General features: G+C 57.2%; 1 long non-coding RNA gene across 2 annotated transcripts; it reads left to right on the plus strand.

Moving 5' to 3' along the window:
- Window positions 1–1,136: 1,136 nt before the first annotated feature.
- Window positions 1,137–7,600, plus strand: LOC109567797 (uncharacterized). 2 transcript variants are annotated; one of them, XR_002182107.2, is made up of 3 exons: window positions 1,137–2,792; window positions 4,566–4,793; window positions 7,311–7,600. It is a non-coding gene; the product is annotated as an uncharacterized lncRNA (long non-coding RNA). The 2 variants fall into 2 exon arrangements; XR_011570279.1 differs by having other exon boundaries at window positions 4,677–4,793.
- The last annotated feature ends 2,191 nt before the right edge of the window (window positions 7,601–9,791 follow it).

Here is a 9,791-nt window from a genome sequence, read left to right on the forward strand (position 1 = left end):
GATTCAATTTCTCCCCCCAGGGTTATGGGTGGTGGCAGCCAAGGAGAGGAGAGACTGGAATGAAAGAACGGTGGAAGTGCTGAGTCCAGGGCCTGGTACACAGTAGGCACTCAATAAATAGCATCACGGTACTGTGGAGGCTTTGAATGGAGTGACCTGCTAAGCTTTAATGGAGTCCTTGCAGGTTGGGTGAGGCCCGAGGGGACCCCTTACGGAAGGCTTGGTGCCCCCTGATGAACTGGGTGGTGGGGAGGCAGGGGAAGACCCCCTGCGGTGGGGCAGGAGTGGCTGGTGAGTGGGAGGAGGGGCCAGGCCGGGGCTGGCAGGGAGCCGGGAGCTGGCGGGGGCGCTGGCAGCGCAGTGACTGGTTCTCTGGCGGTAGAGGCAGGAAGCAGACCGTGTCCCCTGAGGCGCCCCACCGCTCCCCGGGGCCTCTTCTGTATGGCTTCCGGGGAGCCTGATTTCTGGCTGGTGTCCTCTGCTCTGTGGCTCCTACCCCAGGCCTCTCAGCATCCCTCTCCCGCACGCCCTGTAGCTGGCTCTCCCATCAGCCAGCTCACACCATGTCCTTGCTCACACCTACGCCTCACCCCTCCTCACCTCCCACCCTCTCTCCTCTTTGGAGGGCCGCTCCTCCAGCCCCCAGCTTGCTGCTCCTCTGTCTCTTGCTCTCGGCCCATGGTGCTGCCTTGTTGACAAATGCCTTTCCCTCCCCTCTCCCCCAGGTTCATGCCTACTCCTGACTTGACCCTCACTGGAGAGGGTCCTCACCCAAAGAGGACTTCCCTGACCCTCCATGTGCTCCCTTCCACCCCTGTGCATGGTCTTCACAGCCAGGACCCCGTTCAGGGTCCGGATGTGTGTGATTGTCTATCTGCGGTCACTCTCTTCCGTAGGCGCTGAGATCCTGGGGCAGGAACCGGTCTGTCTTGTGGATCCTGGGCTGCCAGCGCTTAGAACGGCACCTGGTACTTGGTAGGTGCTCCGAATCCTGCATGGAGGTTGGGAGGTGGTTGGCTGGATGAGGGTCTGTGAACAGGGAGCTAGATGGATAGATGGATGGATGGGTAGGGTGGTCTGCGTGATGATGTGAACAGTGAACAGGAGGAGGAGGAGGGGCGGGCTGGTAGGCAGATCACTGGGTGGGTGGGGGGATCAGTGCTGGCTAACTGACAGGAGATTGGACCAGGGTGTGTGGCATGCAAGAGAAAACTCGTGGCCTAAGGGTTGGGAGACCTTGGTTCAAGTTCAGCCTGGCTGCATATCAACATGAGGGCCAGTGGAATCTTAGCCTTGTCCAATTGCCTCTCTTTGCCTCTGTTTCCCCTTTTATTGATTTTTTTCAGCTTTCATTATTGCTTACGTTTCACCGTGCAGAGTCCTTTTTACCACCCCCACCGATGTTTCCAGAGCCTCACATGAATGGAACAAAAGGGAGACTCTGAGATGGGAGGGCAGGGTGTCCCCCTGGGCCCTGAGAGCTGGAAACACAGCTGGAAAACACAGCTAGACAGTCCACTATTTTGCCACAGCCTCTCAGCTCGATGAGTTCCTCTTCTCTGGGAGGTATTTGCTAAACACGCAGATTCTAGGGTCCTTCACCCAAGCTCCCACTTCGGGTGCTTTGGAGCATCCAGAAGTCTGCAATTGTGATGATTTCTGAGCTTATCCCCGGGTTACAGTCACTGCCACCTTCCTAGACAACTGGATCCTACAGGTCAGCAGCCCAGAGAGTGTGCGAACCTGTGCGGATACACGTGTGTGTTGGGAGGATGCGAAAGGACTGGAAGCAACCAGGATGTCCATTAGTTGGGGGGCAAGTTCGCTGGGGCTGTTCTGCTCCCTGGAGGACACAGCAGGCGTTAGAAATAAGGAAGAAGGCTTTGATAAGACAAGATCTCCCAGATACGGCTAAGTGAAAAAGCAGGTGCAGAACAGTGTCTATTGTTCCACCACTTATGTTAAAACATTCATAAAAGAAGAGACATGTGGATATGCCTGGATGATTCTGGAAGGACACCCAAGAAACTGGGACCGGGGTGACCTCTGGGGAAGGAGACCCGGGGTCCAGGAGCAAGAGGGGGACCTTTGTTTACATCTGCATCCCTTCCTGGGTCCTGGGTTCAAAGTCTGACCCTATTCAGCTGTGTGGCCCTAAGGCTCTCTGAGTCGCAGTTTCCCCCACGTGCTTCTAGGGTTGTTAAGTTTCCAGCCCTAGCCTGGGCTGGCTGGAGGGCCCAGGCGAGCTGATCCTGCCTCCCCTTCTGTTTTCCAGGACGCTCCGGGTCAGGCCCCACTTGGCGCAAGGAGGGTGGGTCCCTGGGGAGGGGGTGGCTCCGCAGGGCGGAGCTGAGCTGGAAAAACCGGCAGGGTTGGAGCAGTCAGTGCAGACACGGTCTTCACTCCTCTGCCTAGGGCCTCTCAGCGTCACTCACTCCCACCCTGTGCCCCCGAGGGGCTGCGACCCGAAGGGCTTCCCTCGACCTGACCCGGGGCTTCGGGCTGGAGACCAGCAGGGAAGGGGAGAGTGCCTGGGCTTTAAGCTGGGGCTAGAGGGCAAGGAGACGGGGAGAGACAGAGAGAGAGAGGACAGAGAGCAGGAGACACACACACACACACACACACACACACTCACGGGCGCGTGCGCACGCGTGTACACACACACACACACACACACACACACACACAGCCAGGTGCCGCTGAGAGAGGTGAAGAACCAGAGACAGCAGGAGAGACACAGTGGGGATCTCGGAGCAGGAGTGTGGGTGGCCAGGAGCCTGGGGCCGCCCGAGGTACAGGGAGCTTGGGGGTGGGAGGGTGTGGGCACGGGGCAGAGCCTGCTGCAGGCCTCGCTAGCCAGGCTGCCTCCACGCCTCGGGGTTGCAGTTGCAGTTCTGCGTGTTTCTGGGAACTGGCTCAGGGGGCCCCTTCTCTTGCCCCTCCAGCCTTCCCTCGGGACCTTGTACCTGGAGGCTGCCTCTCAGAGCAGAGGTGGGGAGGCCTGAGGTGAAACTGGGCTAATTACTGCTCAAAACTGAGATAATCGCTGCCTGGAACTGCCTGTGGGTCCCTGGGATGGCTCCGTTGGGCCTCTGATGCAGGCTGCCAGAGCCCTGAATGTCGGACCGAGGAGGGCTCCGGAGGCCTGGAGCCTCAGGTCTGAGAACCTGACATTACTCAGCGCCCCCAGGCCGTCCTGCAAATCTAATGCCCTGGACTCCTGGTCTGAGCACATCTATCCTAAGCCCTGCCTGCAGCCCTCCATGGCTCCCAGTGGCCCATAAACTAAAATCCCAGCCCCTTACCTTGGCCTAGAGGTGCCTGTTGATCTGTTTCTGGCCCTGCCTCATCACCCTGACCCTCCCTTTCTATGCTTTCACCCCGGATGGTCCACGCTGGGCCCACAGCAGGACCTTCGCACATGCTCCTGGGATTCTCTTCCTCTTCTTCTTCCCAGAGCTCTGTCCTACATGTGCTTCAGCCCTCAGCTCAAAGTCGCCTCACCAGGAGGCCTCTCCTGCACCTCTCCTTCCTTTTCTTCTTCTTCTCCTTTTTTTTTTTGCTTTTTTCACCGAGCCACGTGGTGTGTGGTACCTTAGTTCCCTGACCAGGGATTGAACCCACACCCCCTGCACTGGAAGCATAGAGTGTTAACTACGGGAACACCAGGGAAGTCCCTCTTCTTCCTTCCTTTTAACGGGACTCCAGCTCTGATGCCTGCTTCCTCCACGCAAGTGTTAGCTTTCTGAGGACAGGCACCAGCTCTGCTTGGTCACCGCTGTGTCCCGCTGTGAGCCAGCCAGCGACCATCAGGAAGCAGCTGGACATTTTCTGATGTGTGGATTCCTCCTAGGAAGGGATCTGAGAGGAACCCCTGGGTCTCCCTGCACCATCCCCGCTCCTCCTGCAGTTCCAGCCTCAGAAGATCCTGCGTCTGAGTCTTCACAGCTGCAGGGCGGCCATGGCTGTGATGTTGTAATGAATCACTGGCCAGAATCCGGTCCTGATTATCTCTGGGCTGTGCCTGGCCTGCCTGACATCGAGGGGGCTGGGACCACAGGCCACCGTATCAGGGGCCCCAGCCATCCCACTGGGCTCTGGCCTCTGGCCGCAGATAACAGCACAGGCCCTGGTGGCCTCACCTCAGCTGTAGGCACCTGCATGGAGGACATGCTAGGTGGCCTCGGGCAAGTCCCTGAGCTCCGCCGGGTTGCAAGTCACAGGGGGTGGGGTCCTGCCCCGTAGAAGAGAGTGAGGGGCGAGGGGGAAATAGGGTCTGTGGCTGGGAGACCTTGGATGTGACAGAAGTGACTTCTCAAGGAGAGTGAAATAGGGAAGGGGTGACACATGGCAAGATCCCCATGTGACCCCATGGGGGCGGGGAGAGTCCAGGGTGACTGACAGCCCAAAGGAACCCTGGATGCCAGAGGTTTCCTGAGGCCCACTGAAGTGGAGGCAGAAAGTGCTGGCAAGCGAGGCTCTAAGCTATTTCTTGGACACTGATCCCACGATGGCCTCAGTTTCCTCCTTGTGAAGCAGGGACCGTAAGAGTTTCTACTTCACAGGGACCTGCTTACATGGGATACTGTCTGTGAGGCGCTTGGAACCGTACCTGATGGTGGGAAGCAATCAGTAAAGACCGTTACTGCCACCTGCTGAAGTCTTGCCTTTTCCAGTCCCCACTGCTCAGGGTCTCCCGCCCCGGCACCGTTCAGGCTGGACGATCGCTCTCCTGCTCCCGTCTCACCCCTACATCTCCTCTCCACGTGCTGCCCGATGGAGCCTTAGGAAACGTAAGCAGGATCCGCGTGCAGCAACTTTGCTCAACAGTCTCCGTGGTTCCCACTGCCCTCAGAATAAGGATTAACCTTCTAATCACAAGCCGAAGGTGCCGCCTGACGTTCCCCCCAGGCTCCTGCCACTCTCCCTCTCATGCTCTCTGCTAGAGTGCTTTCCTCCCTGCCCCTTCTGGTCTCATCTCCGTGGATCTCTCCTTGCAGCCATCATATGGCCGTATGGTTACACTTGCTCAGTCGATGATTCAGTGGAGGTCTATTCCCTACTCCGGAATGCAAGGCAGGAACCGTGTCAGTTCTGTTTCCTGCTCTATTCCCAGTGCCCATCACAGGGCTCGACACACACTAACATTAAGATTTGTCGAATGAGAGAATGAATAATGGTTTGGTGAGCTGGAGGTTGGGGTGGGCTGGACATGACTGAGGGCGCAGGTTCTTCCTACATCGTGGTTCTGTCCTCTCTTCTCAGCCCAGTTCCTTATAGCTCCATGATGGCTGCCAAAGCTCCTGCCATCTCTTCCTCACGTGGCTATGGTCAAGGCAGGCAAAGGCCTTCATACATCCTCTTAAGAATGAAGAAATTGTTCCCAGAAGTCCCTTGGCAGAATTCCCCATCTCACTGGCCACAGATACACTCCACGACTAACCTCAGCCAATCAATGCAAGGGGAGAGAGAGGGTCACGTTTGGCTTGGGCCAATCAGCCTTCGCCCCCCAGGGCACTGTGGGCAGAGCCTGCCCTTGACTTATAAGAGAGAATGCAGCTGGGGCCAGGTCTGGGGCCAGAGCTGTGGACTCTGAACTGGGGGCATTCTGAGCATCACTGAGGCTGTGGGTCCCCCACCCTGCCTTCCCTCTCTAGGGAGCCCTTGGGTGGTGTCTGTGAGAGGAAAGGTATGGCTGGGTGAGGGTGTCAGGCAAATTAGATGGCCAGACGCCTTCACCTCAGTAAATATTGATAGCGCCAGGAATGGAGCAGGGGTGGGCGGGCCCAGAGCGAATGTAGGGAAGAGGGATCCTGGGCCAGAGATACTGAGGGAGGGCCAGAGAGAAACGATGGAGAGGTGGAGACACTGAGGGAGAGACAGAGCGACACGGGGGAGAGACAGAGTCATGAGGGAGAGACAGAGAGGCGGGGAGAGACAGACGGGGGAGAGACAGAGAGATGGGGAGAGACAGAGAGATATGAGGGAGAGACAGAGAGACAGAGGGAGAGACAGAGACATGAGGGAGAGACAGAGAGATATGAGAGAGAGAGACACTGAGGGAGAGACAGAAACATGAGGGAGAGACAGAGAGACGGGGAGAGACAGAGACATGGGGGAGAGATAGAGACACTGAGGGAGAGACAGATATGAGGGAGAGACAGAGAGACGGGGAGAGACAGATGGGGGAGAGACAGAGAGATATGAGGGAGAGACAGAGACACTGAGGGAGAGACAGAGACATGGGGGAGAGACAGAGACACTGAGGGAGAGACAGAGAGACGGGGAGAGACAGACGGGGGAGAGACAGAGAGACGGGGAGAGACAGAGACATGGGGGAGAGAGAGACACTGAGGGTGAGACAGAGAGATGGGGGAGAGACAGAGGAAAGAGAAAGGCAGGGAGATACAGAAGGGGAGAGAAACAGAGAGAGACTTTGCAGGAAGGCTTCTGCATCAGCGCCCTAGCAGGCCGAGGCCCTGTCGTGGTGGAGCAGCATCTCTGCCCCTTCTCCTTGTATAGCTGTCCTGGGCCAGTCATGTGCCAGCCTGAGCCTTGGTGTTCTCCTCTGCTGGACGGGGTAAACGACCCCTTTCCATAGGACTGCTCGGCAGGCCCATCACACCAGGATTATCATTGCCTCAGTGGCCTCTTTTGGCCTGTAAATGGCCTGGAATGGTTGGGAATTATTGCCCTAGGGGACGGGGGGATGTGTCCAGGGTCACAGCAAGAGGGCAGGAGGGATCTTGGCTGTGATTCTAAAGCCTGTGCCCTGTCTGTGCCCCGCAGGGCTGAATGGAGCAGGGAGGAGGGGCATCCCAGCTGCTGGGCACCTTGAGGGGTGGTGCTCACAGCAATCCTAGTGATAATGCCAATGGCCCTTGTGTTCTCAGGGCGGCCCAAGCACTGGACACTAACCCACTGAGGGCAACACTGCTCGATTCTACTCACTCTGTGCTTCCTAGTGTGCTGATGAGGAAACAGCCTCAGAGGCCCGCAGTGACTTCCTAAGACAGAGCTGGGGTTTGGACTCAGACAGGCTGGGTCTGAGCCCCTGCTCCTCACAGGTTGGCTGACCTGGGGGCAGTCACCCCCTCTCTCTCAGCCTCAGTTTCCCCATTTGTAAAATAGGAAAACGGCAGTTTAAAAGATTTAAAAGACATGAGGATTAAATGAGATGATGTAGAGGAAGTGCCTAAGCATGGGTCTTGGTACACAGTCAATGTTCAATAAAGGTTAAATGGTAGGTTGGGTAATAGTTTTAAAGTAATTTGAAAACAATCCCTTTAATTGCTCTCTTTTTTACAAAGGAAGAGCTGAGGTCCAGAGAGGGGAAGTGACTTGCCCAAGGTCCCCGGCCAAGTGGACGAGCTGAGATTGGAATCTCGTGATCCAGAAGCCAAAGCTCGCTGCCAGCCCTTCGTGGTGCCATGATGGCTCAGCCCTGGATGGCCTGTTGGAGCGTCAGTCCCTGTGGGTCAAGGAGATGCCCGTGGCTTGGTCCCGTGTCCCTCTGGCCTGGCATTAGCCGTATCACCCGTTGGGATGGTTGCAAAATCCCCCTCGCTTTAGCAGTCGATAAAGAGTGCCCATTGCAAAACTCTCAGCGGCAAAATTATTAACTGTTGTGTCACCCTGCGGCCAGGCCCCGGGTGCCCCTTTCCTGCCTGGAGGCCTGGGTGGAGCCGAGTTCTCACTCTCTCCCTCCGTGCCCTGACCCAGCAGAGGCTGGGGTGGGCTGGGAGTCAGCAGGGGGCTTTCAGGGAGTGGGCAGAGGGCAGACGTGGCCACTGGGCCCACCCACAGCTCTCCACTCTCAGGAAATGATGGCTCCACCCTTCCAGGTGCTCAGGCTCAAACCTTGGGGTCACTAGTTTCATCTCTTGCCCCACACCCAATAGTTGGCAGGAGATTCTGTCAGCCCTGCCCTTGAAACACATCCAGACCCAACCAGGTTGCCCCCTTCCACACCTGGATTCAAAGCACCTCCCTGCTGATCTCGCCATTCTCCGCACAGCCCAAAGGATCCTGCTAAACCCAGGTGGATCCTAAGTCAGATCTTGTCCTTCTGCTTAGAACCCTCCATGGCTCACGTCCAGAACACAAGCCAAAGTCTTCCCGAGGCCCGCAGGGCCCTGCCTCGTCGGCCCCGTTGCCTTTCTGACCTCCGCATCACCACTCTCCCTTCCTAGCTCACTTTTCTCCACTCCAGTTGCCTCCTTGCGGTCTCTCCAACACACCGGGTGTGGTCTAACCCCAGGGCTTTGCCCTTGTTCCATGCATCTGGAATGCTCTTCCCCCAGCTCTGTCGCCTAGCTGCATCCCGCGCACCATTCAGAGCTCATCTCAGTGTCTCTGGGACGCCTCCCCTGGCTACCCTGCTGAAGCGCCACCTCCAGTGTCACCCTCAGCCCCTCTTTCTTCCTGACTCGCTGTCATATTATATTTTTATTTGTTTAATCCGTGTCTCCTTCCTCAGGGCAGGGACTGTTGTCTGTTCTGCTCACAGTCCTTCCCTGGTGCTCAGCCCAGGCCTGACCCGTAGCGCGTGTGTGCCTGTATGCTCAGTCATGTCTGACTCTTTGTGACCCCATGAACTGTAGCCCACCAGGCTCCTCTGTCCACGTCTCTTCTTGTCCTCCTTCTCCAGGCAAGAATACCAGGGTGGGTTGCCGTTTCCTCCTCTAGGGCATCTTCCCGATTCAGGGATCGAAACTTCGTCTCCTGCATCTCCTGCATTGGCGGGCAGACTGTCTACCACCGAGCTACCTGGGAAGCTCCTGGCGCGCAGTAGGTGCACCACAAAGTCTTGCTGAATCGGGGCACGGGTGGGCAGGAAGGGCCATGTCGGCCTAGACTACACCTCAGTGAACCTCACCAGGGCCAGTGAACATGCTTTGCCCTCTTCAGCTTGTATTTGGAGACGGTTCCCTGGCCAGCCTGTCAGATGGTTCCTCGACTGCCCGACTCCCCCTGGGGCCCCCTATCCAGCCCCCTGACAGCACTTACCATGAACTTGACCTGTTTTGTTTGTGTCTATATCTACTCTCAGCCCTCCTTCCCCCAGCCTCGGAGCTCTGTGAGAACAGACCCATGGCTGCCTTGGTTCTCCCGCTGCCCCCCAGTGCCCAGCAAGGAGTCTGGCACCCTGTGGGATGTGTCAGGGCCTGGCTGATCCAGATTTGTGTTACAAACCCCGCGAGCAGAGCACACTGGCCAGGAAGGAGTTAAGTGGAGACACGGTGCCCGGACCTGCCGAGTCAGGGAGAGAAGGGGGCCCGCTGGGGCCTTAATTATAGCACGTCTGTCCCGTAATGACACGGTGTTATAAACGGCACACAAAGTGTACTAATCTGGTATTATATCTGGGCTTTTTACAATAGATACAATCAACCGACCGTAGTTTGCTAACTCATTCTCGACCTATCTCCACGCTCCACCTAGATTATTATCAGCTTCCTTAATTAAGTGGAAGGCAGAGCTCTGCGGGCAATGCCCACCGAGTCCAGCCCAGCCTGCCCGTAAGCCGGGATAATAGCTACTCCCACATGGGGCGAGGCTTCCACCGCCTCCTCCATCCCAAACCCCTGTCCCAGGCTTGGGCGGGACAGGCCTGTTCAAGGCCTCCCGAACCACGAGCGCTAACCACCAAGGGCTCAAGCTGGTGGCCCAAGGGCCTGCTCGGCCTCGAGGCACATTGGGTTTGGCCCATGCTGTGCTTTTGCTGAAAGTTGAAATGAGTTGCCAACCCTAAAAATTAAGGACATTGCACAGAAACAGCCACACTTCTG

The sequence above is a fragment of the Bos indicus genome, chromosome 13 (assembly GCF_029378745.1).
Source record: "Bos indicus isolate NIAB-ARS_2022 breed Sahiwal x Tharparkar chromosome 13, NIAB-ARS_B.indTharparkar_mat_pri_1.0, whole genome shotgun sequence".
NCBI classification, from domain to species: Eukaryota; Metazoa; Chordata; class Mammalia; order Artiodactyla; family Bovidae; genus Bos; species Bos indicus.